General features: G+C 34.4%; 1 pseudogene; it reads right to left on the bottom strand.

The window, feature by feature from the left end:
- Positions 1-5,167: 5,167 nt before the first annotated feature.
- LOC128265906 (sodium-dependent nutrient amino acid transporter 1-like) lies at positions 5,168-11,928 on the bottom strand (annotated as a pseudogene).
- Between the last annotated feature and the right edge of the window lie 202 nt (positions 11,929-12,130).

Genomic DNA, 12,130 nt, shown 5'->3' with positions numbered 1-12,130 from the left:
GTGTTATCTATTGATAAAGTATTGGTATATAGCATTTTTTGTTTGTAATACATGATGATGAGCTAATAGTATGCTGGGGTTAATAGTTATATGATTCATCTAAAGTTGAGCTTCTAATATCTTTAGATTTGATTCCGATTCATTTTCCATTAAATAAAATGCAGTTTTCTCAATATTGAAATTTATCCTTAAATCAACATGTTTACGAGCAGTTTAGGCTGATTAAAAATATCTCCGTGAACTTTACCAAATAGTTCAACCTTATTACTATTTTGAATATATTTTTTAAGGTATCATTTGTTGTGGGATAAACATATTGACCCGCAGTTATTCGTCCAAAATTTGAATAATAACCTTGAGCTGATAAGTGACTTTCAGAGGCATCACTACCGTAATTTAAAACTGTCTGCAAATATGCTCTATAATGATAGTTATTATCACTCTGTGATACCATAATGTTATTTAAATAAACTGAAGAACTTCGAAATATGGAATGTAGAATATGTTTACTACACCCACGGTATTTCCTTCGATGGCACTGTTGTCCTTTTTTCTTAATTGTACTACAAGACGTATATAAACACTTGATAAATCTCTATATGTTTTACCGTTAGCCAAACAAACCAATTCGATTAAAGAATCACTATCTAATGATGCAACTGGATTGTATGATACTTCTTCAGTTTTTAGAATTGAGCTTTGTGTAGTGTGCGGAGCAAACAAGTCCAATTCGCTTTTCATACATTCAATATGGTTACTTATTGTGTCTTAGACAATATCGCTTATATTTTAATTTTCTTGATAACTTTTTTCATTTTTACTGCGTTTTGGTACATTTACGATGTGTTTTGGACGTTGAATGAAGTCTTTTTTCCTTGCACTACGCTTTTATTTCGTTTTCCGTTACCATTTGTGAAGCGAGTCATTTTACTAATTGCTTTATTTGACAGATTTTGTATAGCAATTTTACTTTGTTCTTGTTCTTCGTAATAGTTTTCTCCCGAAATCATTAATTACAGCTTTTCCATTTTCAGTGGCTTGATCTTTTATAGCATTTAAACCCGAAAGAAAAAGTGGTTTTATGTAGTTAAAAAAAGACCACTAAAAAGTTTCCCGTTCCTCGCCCTTGTTGAACTATTCGAGGTGATATATAAAGACTTCGTGTATTGCTTAAACCTCCACCGACTGATTTAAATAATATTGATGATAAGATTTCACCATGGTGACTATTTTTATCCTGAGTTTTTATAATCGAGCAAGTATTATTCTTAGTATAAATCTTTTCCTCCTTCTAAAGTGAAGAGTAGTAAATATTGGGACTACCTACGTTTCAAACGGTACCTTATCTCGTTTGGTGACCAGATGTCTAACGGGTAATATTTAATATTTTTGAATTGTATATTTCTTTTCCCTTATATATAAAAACACAAAGGCAACGGGGTCTTTTACTCCAAACAATTCTCGGTTTGATTATATCGGTGTAATATAAATCAATCCAAGTTCAGGTGAATTGGTTCAATGGGTACATTAATATATCTAAATGTTTCAGCATTTACTAAACTTATAAATTCTGTTTCGGGTTTTCTATATCCTTAAAATTATTTAATTCTTTATCTGATGCATGTTTGATATAATTAATTAGATAAATTGCTGTAATTCCAACATCCCAATCATCATTCATATCTTCAGGAATTACAATACTAGTAAATGCACATTTAACATTATCAAGAAATACATTTAGTGAATCATTACTGAGTAAGGTGATATAAAACTCATGTAAATTTTTAGAATTAAATATGGCAATTATTGGTATGAAGTCCAATTAAGTTTATTTTTTCCTATTTGTACTGGATTTCTAGTTCTAACCGATCTACTTAATTTTTCACGTCATGTAACATATTTTACATTTTGAAATGGAGATGTTCCCGCTTTATATTTTTTTAAATTTACTCTTAATTTGCGTTGCTTTTCATTAAGCTTCACTTTTGTCACTGCAATCTTCTTAATATTTTCATTAGTATCTTAAAAGGAAGTTTCACTTATTTTTCGTTTGTTATCCAATAAAGTATTTTTTTTATTCGTCTTAAAATCCTCATCATCGCTTTCAGATGGTAAGTCAGGAAGTGATTCATCAAATTTAAATGTAGTCCCCGAAGAACTAGCTTTTTCATCAATCCAATCAATTGTTTGGTATACATTAGTTCTAGTTACAGTACGAGGTGTTTTTTGATCATGTTGTCCATGCCATGATTTATTTCGTTTTGTATTTTGGTAATAAGACAATTCTTGGCGAATTTTTATCCATTAAAAGTATTAATTCATTACCTCTATTATCGTTAACCAATTTCTGATAAGTGATAGGGTTCATTAAAATTACTTTGTTTAAATTATGTTTATTTTTAAACATGATTCAAAATTTTTTCAAAAATTCCAGAAAGCAATGAATTTGTTAGAATTGGTAAGATCCACCTTTTTGAATGGGTAATTTTCTCTTGGAGTTTAAAGAACGCTTTTTTATACTTTTTGAGTGCAGTTAAATGGTATTTCGTAAGAAATTGACAAAGTCTTAACATTTAAAATATTTCGAGTTTGCATAGCCCAAGATACTGTAATGGTTTCCAATTTTTTCACCAATTCTCGGTCATAGGAAATACTATCTTTTGCTAGTTGTTTTACGACAGATGGCACATAGATGACAGTCATTCCAGACATTTTGAAGTGTATTGCGGTTAAAAATCATAGAAATTTATCCAGTGCCGTACAGAATCGTTGTTTCACATTGTCTCCCCACTCCACAAAATTCCGAAATATAGGCGCATATATGAACTCTAAAGTGTGCAACAGGCAGCCGTCGACATCGTCATGAATTGTACCAAAGTTAACCACATCGTAAAAAGAACAAATTGATCAAATTGAATTGGATGAACGAATGAAATAGTAAGCGTGCAGTACCGGGGCAACAGGGAATCCAAGGCAACCGGTTATAACATTGCAGTCGTAGAATATGTAAGCACAAATTCGGTTGATTTTCTTTCAAATCAAAAATAACAAAATTTTTAAAATTTCTACTTGTTGTTCCTATGGGAGCTATATGATATAGTAGTCTAATAAGAAAATATTTTTTGATCAATTAATTTTTTAATAATTAATTTTTTTATATAGTTGGTTTTGGCGACCTTTCCAAAGTATATTAATTGCTAGCCGGCTCGAGGTCAGGATAGTTGAAAAAAAACACAATTATTTCAATTTTGGTAATTTTGTCAATATATTTCGGCTGCACTTCGGCAACCGTCTTCAGGACAACTATAAAATACTACAACGATTTTAATATTTTTAACAAACAGAAATCAAATTACCTTTGACATTTTAATTAACACGTCTGCGTCCGGTGACGTGGAGTTGTTAACTAATTTTTTCTTTCCCTAGTAAGTGTCTATATAAATGAGCGCAATTGTCAGTGTCCGTTTTGTAGTTCATCCGTATGTCCTGTAGGTGTTCTTATGATATGTAGCATTTCTATGGTGAATCGTTTGGCATAGTGTTGTTCTTGTGATAAAATACTCGCCTCTTCGAAGTTCGGTGATTTATTACTCTTTGCACAGTGGGACAAGAGTGCTGTTTTTTGCGCGCTCGTATGATGTCGAGCTTTGAAGTCCGATTTATGTTGTGCTAGTCTAGTTTTTAATTTAGATTTTGTTGTTCCTATATATATCATGTTGCATATTTCGTTGTTGTTGCCGTTGCACGGTATTTTATATATTACGTCTTTTTTGTCAATTTCATTTATCTTTGATTTTGTTCTGTTGTATATAGATTTTAATGTGTGGTCCGGTTTATGTGCGATACTTATGTTTTCTTTGTCGTAGCATTCCGATTTCGCCTCACGTTCGGATAACGCAGGGACGTATGTAATTGACATATATTTTTGTTTTTATTGTTTTTAACGCAATTTTGTTTTGTTGTTTTGTGTTCCGATAATAATGTTTTATTATGGGTTTTGGGAAATCATTGTCATATATTGGCGACGATGAAAGATTAATTTCATTTGACGTAATTTCATTATTTCCGAGTATACCGACAGATCTAGCCCTGGATATAATAAAAACAAGTGGACAATGATACAAAAACACAGTAAAATACCGCAAACAATATTTATGGACATAATAAAATTTTGTATTCAAGAAAACAGATATTTCAAATTCGAAAACAATTTGTACACACAATTAAAAGAAATGCCTATGGGATCGCCAGCCTCGCCGGTCATTGCAGATATTGTAATGGAAACTCTCCTGGACAACACGTTAGAAAAATTAAGACGACCTCCAAGATTTCCTGTTCGCCTGTTCACCTGTTCGCAATCATTCAAGAGGATGACATTAAAACTACACTGACCATGCTCAACTCTTTCACCAATAATATAAAATTTACAATGGAACTAGAAGAAAACGACCAATTACCTTATTTGGACTCAGTGATAATTAGACGTGGAAATCGATTAAAATTAAAATGGTACAAGAAACCAATTGCGTCCGGACGAATCATCAATTTCAACTCCTAACACCCAAAACAAATGATAATAAATACAGCAAGAAGCTGTATACATAGAATGCTCAAAATTTCAGACACGGATTACCACGAAGAGACGACCCAGGAGATAAAATCAATGTTGACAGACAATGATTTCCCAAAACACATAATAAAAACATTATTATGATCCCATTGGCCAGAGGACTTGGACTCCACTTCGCAGTTTATGACCAGCGTGCCAGGGACAATTTAGAAATGGCCTGACACGATTATAGAGATCTGCTAAAAGGTGATCTGCACACAGCTCAAGGCGAGGCAAAGTTTTCGTCTTGGGGGGATTTCGATTTGACGGTCAATAAAGAAAATTTCAAACCTTCAGCAGCTTGAGTACGAACGTAAATGCACTTACACTTTGCGGCTTTTGAAAGAGTTGCTTGCGCCATCTCTCCGAGCCGCATTAAACACCGAGTCGCCAAAAGGGTGCTGACGAAGTTCCACATGTAACTGTGTTTAACTTAAAGATTTTCAGGGACTCGGAAGGATCTCGCTCCATTCTATAAGCTGAAAGTTTCTTTTTGAACGTCGGCCGCAAGGGCAAACTAAAATAACACAGACACGCAAATTATTCGTGTCGATTAAGCTAACAAATTAGAAGATGGGACCATTGTGGCTTTAGGAAATACACAATTCCATGCCAGGCTCCTGGCAACGTAACATCGCGGATCAAAAGGACTAACATAATCATATAGGGAAACAGGGCCAGAATATAAGAAGCTTTGCCTGAGCTCCTAATGCCTTTAGACAAAATTGTTCCGATGAAAACCCAAGTGGCTTAGATAAACAATACCAGATCCCAGTTTGGAGTTCCTAGACCATTGTCCTTCAAAGTTTCGGGTTCCCTGAGTACTGATTGTCTGTATAGGATGGGAGGTTAGTTAATTGTTATGAAAGGGACTTTATTCCTTCAACCTTACGTGAAGAACAGCTCCGCGGAGAACACACCCTGTCCAATAGACGTATCATTGACTGTTGTTTCTCCTGTGCCCACACAGCAGCTGCCCCATTCCACCAGGCAATAATACAGGAATAGTAGGTGGTAGCCAAAGCGGTGGAATATACCTGGCCATAAGCAATGCCTGAAAAATATTAATTGGGGGTTATGGTTATTAAACCTTTAACGCTTATGCTTTCACTGTGTTGCAAAATGTGTCGCTTATTTTTTTTAATTACTTAAAAAAGCTTTTCATATACACATCAGTATCCAGAGTTTTATCACTTTTGAACTTTATCAGTTAAAAAAATTATATTATCTATATTTTCTTATCACTTTCTTGTATTTTTTAGAAACTATTTTATGACTTTTTTTTATAGAAATTAAATCATAATCAACATAGTAATAATTCCAATTTTGTTGAATTGAATCGAATTCTTTTAAAGTTAACTTTTCCTCATGTATGTTTTATACAAATTTACCATTAAGTAATAATTTGTGATTTGTATCATTTTTGTACCCTTGCAGACGGTATTATAATTTCAGTCAGAAGTTTGCAACGCAATGAATTAGACTTTCCGACCCTAAAGTATATATTCTTGATCAGCATCACTAGGAGAGTCGATCTAGCCATGTCCATCTGTCCGTCCGTTTCTACTAGTCGCTCTCAGTTTTAAAGCTATCTGCCTGAAACTTTCCCAAAAGTTGTTTTTCTATTGCAGGTAGTACATAAGACGGAACGGGCCGGATCGGCAGACTATAACATAAAGCACCATTACGAACAATCGGAAAAATAAATGAAATACAAGTAATAGCTTTGTTGTTTTTTAATTTTTTTTTAGTTCTTCGACATATATTAATGGTTAAATATTTCAGAATTACGGTTTAAATTTCATCAAAATCGGAGGACTATAACATAAAGCTCCCATACAAACAATACAAATATTAAAAAAAAAAGCTCCATAAGCTCGCATGGAAGCGTCTGCGAAACCATGTAATTGAATCGGGACTTGTCGATCTATGTGAACGAATCGCGATACCTTAGAAGCGTCGCTTTAAACGTCTCCAACGAGACTGGTATTATAATTTCAGTCAGAAGTTTGCAACGCAATGAATGAGACTTTTCCGACCCTATAAAGTATATATATTCTTGATCAGCATCACTAGGAGAGTCGATCTAGCCATGTCCGTCTGTCCGTCCGTTTTTACTAGTCTCTCTCAGTTTTAAAGCTATCTGCCTGAAACTTTCCCAAAAGTTGTTTTTCTATTGCAGGTAGTACATAAGACGGAACGGGCCGGATCGGCAGACTATAACATAAAGCACCATTACGAACAATCTGAAAAATAAATGAAATACAAGTAATAGCTTTGTTGTTTTTTAATTTTTTTTTAGTTCTTCGACATATATTAATTGTTAAATATTTCAGAATTACGGTTTAAATTTCATCAAAATCGGAGGACTATAACATAAAGCTCCCATACAAACAATACAAATATTAAAAAAAAAGCTCCATAAGCTCGCATGGAAGCGTCTGCGAAACCATGTAATTGAATCGGGACAACTCTGGATAACTCTGGGCAGTTTGAAGACAACTTTGCCAATTCAAAACCTGACTCTTGCAAGACCTAAGAAACTTCGACTAAAGACTTTGCAGGTCCTCAACGCATCCCGCGCCAGTCAACAAATCGTCAACATAAAAATCATCTGAACAACCTTTGCGGCTTTTGAATGATTTGCTTACTTCATCTCTCCTAACCGCATTAAACACCGAATCGCCCAAAAGGGTGCTGACTTGGCGATACATCATTTTGACTTCGGCCGCAAGAGCAAACTTATGCATTTTAAACCGAAGCAGAGTCGAGTACAGGTCCTCTTGGCTAGTTGGGACTACCATCAAGATGTCATTCAACGCTACCTGCGAGGAAGTACGGCTCGATGCATCGAAAACTACTCTCAACTTAGTTGAAATTCTTTTTGGCCGTAGAACGCATTGGTGTGGGATGAAATAGTGCGGAGTATTCGGAATTTTGTCATTGGTGGAGGACATGTGGCCCATTGAAACATATTCCTCAATGAATTCAAGATACATCTTCTTCAGCGAAGGGTCCTTTAACAATTTTTTTTTTCTAGCGACAAAAATCTACGTTTCGCAACTTCGTATGATGAACCAAGAGTATTCGGGTCAGATTTGAACGGCAAACGAACCGAAAATCTACCGGACGACAATTTATGAGTATGTTGTTGACAGAGTTGTTCGCAAACAACAGTCAATGGTATTCTATGTATCTGAACCGGTGTAAAACCGAATCATCAAATAATCCGACGCAATTTTATAGCTTTGTAAATGTCAAGCGAAAAACCTCTCCCTCTTCCAAACTACCTATAGTGCGTATTCTTGTCTTCTATCCGGTACTCACAGAAAGTTCTCTTCTAACGGATTTAAAGACCACACAACCAAAATACTCTCCAGGGCCGGACGGTCTTCCTTAGTGCGTGCTTAAGTTTTTTGCCTAAACTATTCTTAAACTGTTTCAATTCTCTACCTCAACATAGGTTTTTCCAACTGTCTGGAAAGATTTCTTTGTTTGTCCATAAGAAGGGACTTAGAGAGGTAATTTTAATTGTCTGCTATACCCTAAGCATTTGAGCGCATTATTACTTCTCGTTTGCCTAATTTGAGTTCCCGCTAATATCACCTTATCAACATGGTTTTGTTAAACGAAGGTCTACTGCCACGAATTTACTTGAATTGACATCTGTTATGTTAAAAAATTTAATAATAAAATGCAGACTGATGTTGTATATACAGATTTTAGTAAGTCATTTGATTCTGTTCATCATTGTCTTCTTTTTTTCAACTAGATCAGCTCTGGTTTTCGAATATTCTTTTAACTTGGATATCAAGTTATCTGAAAGGAAGAACTCAGAAGGTTATTTTTAAAATCGCAGTTTCCAATATGATTAACGTAACATCTAAAGTGCCTCATCAATGATCTTCCTTCAGTCATAACACATTCTCGAGTATAAATGAATGCTGATGATGTTAAACTTTGTTTATCCTATAATAATTTGCAATCGGGTTACGGTTTACAGTCTGATATTGATTGTTTTCAGAGATCTAACCTCTTAAGTCTACTCTTTCACTCAAAAGCTATGCTCTTCATAATATGCCACTGGACCGAATATATTCCGTCAACGATTTAGTAGTTCTTCTTGACCCAAATAGAAATTCAAAAGAATTTGACGATCCTTATACAACTAAATTGTTATTTACTTCCCTTGTCCTTCCCTTTTTAGAATACTGCGTTCCCGTATGGAGTCCCCAGCCCCCCACATTGATTGTATTGAGTCGTTACAAAAAAAATTTCTTCTTTTCGCTCTGGTGGTTTGAATTGCTAGTAGATAACTATTGCTTAACTTGCCTATTCTTGTAAATCGTAAAACTATGCTTGGAACTATTTTTATGCACAATTTTGTCAAAGGTGATATTGGCTCCATAAAATTGGTAAGCTGCTTGACTTTTAATGTGCTTTTTAGACCAACCCGCATCTAACATCCTCCTAATCGATTTATCGTCGCTTGTGATCACCCGTGCTTATCTCGTGCTCTGTGATTTTGTCGAGTTTTGATTCATTTCTGAAAGTACTAATAATTTTCTTTTACCACGCTTAGCCTAACTATATTGTCTGTGTTTGGATCTAGGCTTTTCTTATAAATCTGTACTCACTATTAGAGTTTTAATCATTTTATTTTAAATTGTCTAACCGCTGTGCATTGTTGTTGTAATCTCACTCTCTTGTGCATGCTTTTCCAGTATTCCTAGTGTTTTGTTTTTGTAACATTGCACGAGTAAATCTCTGTAATATTTTACGCTCTCTTCCTCCCGCTCTACGTTTTGCGCCTTAACTAACTGTGTACGTACACAGTTTCACAAGCCACGCTCAGTCGATAGAATAGATTTTATATCGAGCTCTCCCGCTTTTGCATTTACACAAGTTTCTTTTAGTTTTGTGTTTTTGTGTTTATAATTTTTGTGTTTAGATTTGACCCCAGTGTCAAATTGACTGAGGTTTTATTTATTATTTTATTTTTTGACGGTATAATTTACATTATCGCTTCTTTACTTATTATAAATAAAACAACTTTACAGCCAGCTGTTACTAATGGTACCGCGTACTCTGAAGTACTCCCTTCATTAGAAAGTCGGAGTAAAAATGTTCAAAGTGTTCAAGGTGTTGGTGGTGGTAAGGAGGAACTTTCAGTTGTTCCCTATAGGAAACAATTATTTTGTTTTTCGATTTACCCCCGAAACCACATTTGATGATGTTATAAAATGTATTTAACAAAAATATCCATTTCTAAACATTACAGTCTAATAGTTTAAATTTTCAGACGCTTGCAAGATATCCTTTTTTAAAATATCTTTTCGTCCAGAAGCATTTAATGTTCTGGAGAACATGATGAACTAATAATAAAAGAATATGTTCCTAACAGACAAAGAATTATTATCCGCCTCTGATTTTAAGATATAGTCCAAAAAATCTGAACACTTCTATACCTTCTAGACTATCAAGATGTAAAAGGACCTTATATGAAGCTACCTAGATTGTATTCTGCCTCTTCTGCCTTTAATAACCATAAACTAGTATTCACAGATACTTGTCTAAACCCGGAGATTTCCAACTCGAAAGTTTTTCCAAACATCTTAGACCGATCGCGTTTCTCTTAGAGAAGCTGGGGAAGTTACTGCTGTTAACTCCAGTCTTACATAGGAGATAATTCAGTCTGATTACCCCAATGAAATATAATTTGCATAAGAGAGCTCGAACAAGCCCTTCTACAATAATAATTTGTATTGTGTAAGTATCGGTATAATAATATATGTGTGTTAGTGTGTGTATGAGCCTACTACACTATTTAATAGTTTGACAGTTCAGAACTACGCTTTTAATTTTATTAAAATCAACTCAAATAATTGAGCTGCAAACCATCATAGCTTCAATGGTTTTTAACATATACGCCAGTCAATTATAATTTTAATGTTGTCAAGAGTATTAAGTTTTCTTTCTTTGTTTTAAACATAAATTAAAATATACTATTCTTAAACAGCGCTTAAAAAAATGTACCCTAAAGTTAAGAAAAAGTGAATTTTATCATTTTTGAACTTTATCATTAGAACTTTAAAAATTTATATTTTTGTACTTTCTTATCACTTTCTTTTATTTATTTCCTAACGATTTTATGACTTTTTATTGAAATTAAATCTCAATATGATCAACATAGTAATTTTTCAATTTTGTTGAAATTGAAATTACATTTCTTAATGTAAATTTTTTCAGCGTTTTAAACAAATTTACCATTAAGTTAAATAGTTTCTGATTTGTATCATTTTTTACCATTAATTTATATCATTAATTTACCATTAAGTTAAATAGTTTCTGATTGTATCATTTTTTAACTTAAATACATAATAGATTTATGTTTTTAAACATTTTTAACAAAATATAACCCCACTTGCAAATTATCACATTTATACATTTTTTTCAAACAATTTTATGACTAAATTTTATCAAAATTTAATCTCAATGTGATCAATTAATTTTTTAAAAATAATTTTTTTTTAAATAAATGAAAGCACAATTTAAAACATTAGAACTTACCTTTCATAATAGCAACCATGTCGAAGGCCTTGATGCAACCACTACTGAAAAACTGGCCAATGATCACCTCCAGGTAGTATACTGGCATGCCGATCAACAGGAACACTATCACATATGGTATCAGAAAAGCTCCTCCCCCGTTCTCCAGAGCAATGAAGGGAAAGCGCCAGACATTGCCCAGACCCAAGAACAAAGCGATGCAGGAGAAGAGGAACTCCACCACCCTTCCTGACTGATCGCGCTGGCCAGAGGACTTGCACTCCACTTCGCAGTTAATGGTGAGCTTTTTGAATTACAGAATCGTTTAGGCAAATTAAATATGTAATGGATCTAGGAAAACTCACATCTTCTCCTTCGGCGCTGTACACAACTGTACTAATGTCATTTGTCGACTTTGGATGTCCTTCCCTGGATCCTTGGGCTTCATCCATGCTTCGCTTAAGTTTCTGGTACTCTGCAGCATTCTCCATATTTGCGGATTAGAGCTTATTTAACGTACACGACAATATGAATGAAATGCAGGTAGCGGACAACAGAAAAACTCAGGTGCATCCAGATGAACGCCCACAAAACAAATGCCTGGAAAATAATAGTTCAGTTTATATAGCTTTCTAAAGTTTTGTTGACAGAGTTGTTGCTCAGGAGTATGGACTTTAGCCTTGGGCGGCAAGTCCTCCACAGACCAAATTTTCTGCAGGGTTGTGTCAATTGACTTCAACGCTTCCTCCTGGCAGCTGAGATGTACCATTTTTTCAGCGTTTACATTATTTTCAGAGGCACAAAACTTTTGTTTTGTAAGATGGGGAGAGTTCCGGCCCCTGCTTTATCTGGCCAATAGATATCTATTTTTGGGGCTTGAAGAAGAATGGATCTGCCAACAGAATATTTTCAGACACCCTCCACCCGCTGACTTGGGCATTAGTTCCACCAATGCCTCGCAAGCTTATGCAC

This window comes from Drosophila gunungcola, unplaced genomic scaffold (genome assembly GCF_025200985.1).
Source record: "Drosophila gunungcola strain Sukarami unplaced genomic scaffold, Dgunungcola_SK_2 000174F, whole genome shotgun sequence".
In the NCBI taxonomy this organism is placed as follows: domain Eukaryota; kingdom Metazoa; phylum Arthropoda; class Insecta; order Diptera; family Drosophilidae; genus Drosophila; species Drosophila gunungcola.
This window is presented reverse-complemented; position numbering and strand designations above follow the sequence as displayed.